A 7,489-nucleotide genomic window follows, 5' to 3' on the forward strand; every position below is an offset into this window, starting at 1 on the left:
TTCTGATTGCAAATGGTACATTGATGGTGATTATCATATAATGTGCCTAGGTGTCTAAGTGGTTTCGTGAGTAAAACTGAAACCTTTTGTATTTGTTAGGTCGAGTTAACAAGGCTATCTCACCAAAGCCTACAGCAATAACACTCGTCCAAACTCCCACATGCACAGAAAATCCTTTATTACACAGGACAACAAAATCATTTTACATTCTGTTACTTTTACATTTCGGAAGTCTGAAACAATGACATGAGCTTAAAAAACATTGTAGAGGGAGTGTCCAGTACAGTCAAGGATAGTAGCCTATTCATTTTTTTCAGTAACACTTAACTAAGAGGTTGAAATTGTAAAGGGTTTATAAAGGGTTTAAAATTGCATGATTAATCATTATTTAAATCATTTGTAAATGCATTTATAAACCATTAATAAACAGTTGTATCGCATTGGTCAAAATAGTGCAATAACCAGTCAGTGTTTGCCAAATAGTGAGCCAATATCTACCTACAGTTATTAACACGTTATAAATGCACTTACACATGCTTATAAGATGAACCCTTGTGTATCATTATGCAACCTTATTTTCAATAGTTGCACAGTTGAACAATAGTTATTTTCTCACTTTTGGGTGTGATGCATTGATGCTCTGTCCCAGGAACAGAAGAGGTTGGTATAAATGATGACCTGGCCAAATGTACATCCAGGACATTATTCAATTATCGTTCCTAATATATTACCCCTTACCAGATTATATCAACACACTTACCACTGCTCAGTGATAGTCCACGTGTGGCGAACGCTCTGGTGTTAAATGGTAACCGTAATGCCTTTGGTTGGTGAAACAGCGGAGGGGGTATCTTCTCACAACGTTGAATGTTTTGGTCTTCATACCCACCATTCATTGACGAAATGTGTTGAACAAAGTGTTGAATCTTTTCTCATTTACGGTACCAGTCAAAAGTTTGGACACACTTACACACTCAAGGGTTTTTTCTTAATTTTTTTTACTATTTTCTACATTGCAGAATAATAGTGAAGACATCAAAACTTTGAAATAACACATATGGAATCATGTAGTACCCAAATCAAAATATATTTTATATTTGAGATTCTTCAAAGTGGCCCATTATTATTAGTGTCCTTTAATAGTAGTTTCTTTGCAGCAATTTGACCATGAAGGTCTGATTCATGCAGTCTCCTCTGAACAATTGATGTTGTGATGTGTCTGTTACTTGAACTCTGTGAAGAATTTATTTGGGCTGCAATTTCTGAGGCTGGTAACTCTAATGAACTTATCCTCTGCAGCAGAAGTAACTCTGGGACTTCCTTTCCTGTTTCGGGCCTCATGAGAGCCAGTTTCATCATAGTGCTTGATGGTTATTGCGACTGCACTTGAAGAAACTTTCAAAGCCCTTGAAATGTTCCAGATTGACTGACCTTCATGTCTGAAAATATTGATGGACTGTCATTTTTGTTAGCTTATTTGAGTTGTTCTTGCCATAATATGGACTTGGTCTTTTAGCAAATAGGGCTATCTTCTGTATACCAGCCCTACCTTGTCTGTCACGCCCTGACCTTAGTATTCTTTGTTTTCTTTATTGTTTCGGTTAGGTCAGGGTGTGACATGGGTGATGTATGTGTTTTTGTACTGTCTAGGGGTTTATGGGGTCGTTTACTATCTAGGTGTTTATGTATGTCTATGGTTGCCTAGATTGGTTCTCAATTAGAGGCAGCTGTTTATCATTGTCTCAAATTGGGAACCATATTTAGGCAGCCATCTTCTTTGGGTATTTCGTGGGTTATTGTCTATGTCTATGTCTAGTTGCCTGTGTCTGCACTAGTATTGTTATAGCTTCACGTTCGGTTTGTTGTTTTGTATAGTTTGTTAAGTGTTCTTCGTCTTCATTAATGTATGTATTCATCTTACGCTGCGCCTTGGTCTCCTCCGTACAACGAACGGGACATTGTCACAACACAACTGATTGGCTCAAACGCATTAAGAAGGAAAAAAATTCCACAAATTAACTTTTAACTAGGCACACCTGTTAATTGAAATGCATTCCAGGTGACTACCTCATGAAGTTGGTTGAGAGAATGCCAAGAGTGTGCAAAGCTGTCATCAAGGCAAAAGGTGGCTACTTTGAAGCTACTTTATAAAATATATTTTGATTTGTGTAACACTTTTTTGGTTACTACATGATTCCATATGTGTTATTTCATAGCTTTGATGTCTTCATTATTATTCTGCAATGTAGAAAATAGTAAAGATAAAGAAAATAAACTTGAATGTGTAAGTGTGTCTGTTTGTCTTAGCTCTGAGTGAACTCTCAAATCATCTGTAAATGATTTACCCACATGTATAACTGCTAAAAGTACAACTTATTTTAAAGTGACAGACCTACAAACATGTATAACTGAGTTATCAACATTTAGAACTGCTAAAATTATACCATATTTTAAAGTGGCAATCCACTGACCATTAACAAATGAGTTACCAACATTTATAACTACTGAAAAACTACTTTTAAAGAAAGTGGAAATCTGCTGACCATTTATGAATGAGATGCAAATATTTATAACAGCATATAAACTCCCCAATCATGCAATACATAGTAAGAACAAAATGTAATTTAATAGAAGGATACATTGGGAAAACGATTTCAATTGCGGTGTCTCAATCTGTAGCCTGTCATTGGTAGTGAGTAGCTTAGCTAATTCAGACCAACATTGGGGTGTCTTTTTCTCCAATTTTAACATTACAAGTCAGACTATAAATTGACAACAGATGAACTATTTAAAAATACAACACTAACATAGGGTCTCATGGTCCCCTTTTGTGTCTTCATCTGTTTCTTTCTTGTTAAGCATTTTCCCATCCTGGAGTCTGAGACCTTATGGGAATATGTGGGAGAGAAGAGGAATATATGACAATTTAGCATAGCACAGCTACACATAACTCTTATCCTCATTATCAGGATTTATACAAGTTAGTCTTATCTAGTTATGTTATCCACTGCTAGCTAATAATAATAATATTAATAATATCTAGCTAGTGTTTAACATTACTTGCTAACACTAATATCTAGATACCACAGATTAAAGGGGTTAGCTAGTCATCACAATTTTTGCTAATACACTAGCTAGTAAGTTAGTGTTAAAATTGGAACCACTAGTGTACTGTAGTGCTGAGCGATTAACCAAAACGTTGGTTATTTTTTATTTTTTAAACAACTTATTGACTGACATAGGTTAAATCTTTTTCAGTGAGATTGATGTGCAGTTTCTGTATAGATAAATCAGATGAAGCCTGAACTGTGCGATGTAGTATGAACTTGCTTGTTTATGTTACGATCGTCGTATACATAAGCGTACCAAGGCGCAGCGTGAATAGAGTTCCACATACTTTATTACAAAAGTGAAACTTAACAAAAACAACAAAGAATCAACGAACGTCCAGTACAGAGCGCACATAGGCACTAACTGAAACACAAACAAACAACATCCCACAAATGTAGGTGGGAAAGAACCAAACTAAGTATGATCCCCAATTAGAGGCAACGATCATCAGCTGCCTCCAATTGGGAACCATACTCACACCAACAAAGAAGTACTAACGATTAGAAACACCCCCGAGTCACGCCCTGACCTAAAGCACCATAGAGAATTCTGAGGGCTCTCTATGGTCAGGGCGTGACAGTATATAACCTTTTTCGGTAAGACAGATCCGAAAACTTACCGAAAATAACCTTTTTCGGTAAGACAGATCTTCCAAAGGTGGTGGAGTGGCAATTTTTACCAAGGAACACCTTCAGTGCTCGGTTGTCTCCACCAAAACAATTTGATTTGCTGGTTTTAAGCATTAAACTTTCAAATAGCTCTTTGTTGACTGTTGCTGGGTGTTATTATCGTCCTCCATCAACACCGGCCTGTACCCCACCTGCCCTAATCTCTCTCCTGGCCCCGTACACTAAGTCTGAATTTGTCCTGCTAGGTGACCAAAACTGGGACAAGCTTAAACCACCTGAACAAGTCCTAAAGCAATGGGACTCCCTAAATCTTTCTCAGACTATCACCAATCCTACAAGGTATGACTCCAAACACCCAGAAAAGGCTACTCTCCTTGATGTTATCCTCACAAATAATCCTGATAGGTATCAGTCTTGTGTTTTCTGTAATGTGATCACTGTTTTACCGCCTGTGTTCACATAACTGCTCAGTGAAACAACTTGTCCTGATTTGTAATAGACACTTGCTAAAAACTTTAATGAGCAAGCCTTCCTTCATGACCTGGCCTCTGTAAATTGGTATAGAATCAGCTTGATCCCCTTTGTCGAAGATGCTTCGACCATCTTGTTTGATATTTTCAGTGATATTGTCAACAAACACGCTGGAAAGCGGTTAAAGACCTGGAGAATAAACCCTTCTTCTCATAGCTGGTCATGTACCTTAATGTTTTTTATAATGGAATATTTAATCATAAAATATATTTGCAGTGAAGCCGCTCAACAACTACATCACATTAGTCATCTAACAGACTCCCATCCAGAGAGACACACAGAAGCAAGCAGGGTCAATGCCCTGCTCAAGGGTACGTCGACAGATCTCCAACAAGGTCAATAACAGAGACCCGAACCAGCAATCCATCAGCCCTTAACGTTGATGACGTGGTTGCTACTGACAAGGAGCACAAGACTGAGCTCTTTAATCACCACTTCATAAAGTCAGGATTCCTATTTGACTCAGTCATGCCTCCTTGACCGTCCAAAATGTCCTAATCCCCCATCCCTTCTAATGTGCCTAGCCCCGATGCTCCTCCCTCTTTTTTCCCTGCCCCGCTACAAAGTTTCTCCCTGCAGGCCGTCACTGAGTCTGAGGTGCAAAAGGAGCTCCCTAAACCTGACCCAAAAAAATCTGGGTCAGATGATTTAGACCCTTTCTTCTTGTTGGTTCCCGTTTTTCTGTGCTCCGTTTCATTTAATTAACAAATAAGGAACACTCAAAATGTGCACTTATAAATCATAACTATTTTAATAAAAAAACAGCTGTAGACAGAAGTCAAAGATCAAATATCACACATACAACTGATGTCTCTCCTGAGTTCTGCCCCATAGTAAAAGTCCCAAGGTATTTTATTAAGCCTGAAGTCCAGCCCTAGTGATGTCACAGCATACGTCATTACCTTCTACTCATCAGACCAAGCCCATGCATATACAGCTATACAAACTTGCAAGAGAGATACAATAGTTCCAGTGTTTTCTAAGGGCTCAGCAGTAAATGTCCACTCCCCCAAGTTGATTTATAGAGGTATGTCTGACTAGTCTCTTATCTCTTTTACTCCTCTGCGGGGTTCTGTGCTTATCTTTGAAGTGCTTTCTCACAGACCCCATGCAATATTTCACACATCTCTCAGACTGTTTCATTATAAGAGGCAGAGACCAGAAAAGACTGTGGAACAATATTAAGCCTTTCTAATGAATATCTATATTGTTAATGTGTAGTCTATGACCCTATAAATGTAGTGGGGGATGGGTCTTATAACCCTTCAGGTGTGATTACTACCTCTGAGGGTTTAGAGCTTTAGGTAGTCACCTCATACAAGTATTGAGAGTATGGCTACATGTCCTTCTCTCAGCACATATCTAAGCTGCAGGCTAAGGTTAAATCTAGACTTGGTTTCCTCTATCGTAATCGTTCCTCTTTCACCACAGCTGCCAAACTAACCCTGATTCAGATGACCATTGTACCCATGTTAGATTACGGAGATGTAATTTATAGATCGGCAGGTAAGGGTGCTCTCGAGCGGCTAGATGTTCTTTACCATTTGGCCATCAGATTTGCCATCAATGCTCCATATAGGACACATCACTGCACTCTATACTCCTCTGTAAACTGGTCATCTCTCTATACATGTCGCAAGACCCATTGGTTGATGCTGATTTATTAAACCCTCTTAGGCCTCACCCCCCCTATCTGAGATATCTACTGCAGCCCTCATCCTCCACATACAACACCCGTTCTGCCAGTCACATTCTGTTAAAGGTCCCCAAAGCACACGCATCCCCGGGTTGGAATGAGCTGCAACAAACACTCGAACTGGACAGTTTTACCTCCATCTCTTCATTCAAAGACTCAACCATGGACACTCTTACTGACAGTTGTGGCTGCTTTGCATCATTTATTGTTGTCTCTACCTTCTTGCCCTTTGTGCTGTTGTCTGTAACCAATAATGTTTGTACCATGTTTTGTGCTGCGACCACGTTGGGCTGCTGCCAGGTTGTGTTGCTAGCATGTTGTTGTCATATTGTGTTGCTACCATGCTGTGTTGTCATGTGTTGCTGCCATGCTATGTTATTTTAGGTCTCTCTTTATGTAGTGTTGTGGTGTATTTAAATTTTTAATCCCAGCCCCATCCACACAGGAGGCCTTTTGGCTTTTGGTAGGCCGTCATTGTAAATAAGAATTTGTTCTTAACTGACTTGCCTAGTTAAATAAAGGTTAAATAAAGTAAAACATTTAAAAAAGTATGGAGTTGTAATTTCCATCATGCAAATATTCTACATAGTTTAGGACAGAAAACGTGGTAATTAACTACAATGACCATAATCCACTGTACTCCCATTTAAACTTGTCCTGTCTTTACGGAGCAAACACAGACTGAGAGAAGAAAGAACAGGTGATTGAGAGTGATAGAAAGCAGTTGCTCCCTGAGCCTGATAATGCTTGATCTAAGTGATTGATAGTTGTATACAGTGTCTAGTCATATACAGTGCCTTCAGAAAGTATAGAGACACATTGACATTTTCCACATTTTGATAGGTTAAAGCTGTATTCTAAAATTGATTAAATTGTTTTTCCCCCTCATCAATCTACAGACAATACTCCATAATGACAAAGCTAAAACAGGTTTTTACAATTTTTGCTTTTTATAAAAACAAAAAATACTGAAAGATCACATTTATATAAATATTCAGACCCTTTACTCAGTACTTTGTTGAAGCACCTTTGGTAGTGATTACAGCCTCGAGTCTTCTTGGGTATGATGCTACAAGCTTGGCACATGTGTATTTGGGGAGTTTCTCCCATTCTTCTCTGCAGATCCTCTCAAGCTCTGTCAGGTTGGATGGGGAGCATTGCTGCATAGCTATTTTCAGGTCTCTCCAGAGATGTTCGATGAGGTTTAAGTCCGGGCTCTGGCTGGGCCACTCAAGGACATTCAAAAACTTGTCCCCGAAGCCACTCCTGCGTTGTCTTGGCTGTGTGCTTAGGGTCGTTGTCCTGTTGAAAAGTAAACCTTCATCCCAGTCTGAGGTCCTGAGCTCCCTGGAGCAAGTTTTCATCAAGGAACTCTCTGTACTTTGTTCTGTTCATCTTTGCCTCGATCCTGACTAGTCCCCCAGTCCCTGCCACTGAAAACATCCCCACAGCATGATTCTGCCACCACCATGCTTCATCCTGCAGCATAAACTCCAAAAAGTTCTGGGACACTGTAAAGTCC

Source organism: Oncorhynchus clarkii, chromosome 26, assembly GCF_045791955.1.
Source record: "Oncorhynchus clarkii lewisi isolate Uvic-CL-2024 chromosome 26, UVic_Ocla_1.0, whole genome shotgun sequence".
Classification (NCBI taxonomy): Eukaryota; Metazoa; Chordata; class Actinopteri; order Salmoniformes; family Salmonidae; genus Oncorhynchus; species Oncorhynchus clarkii.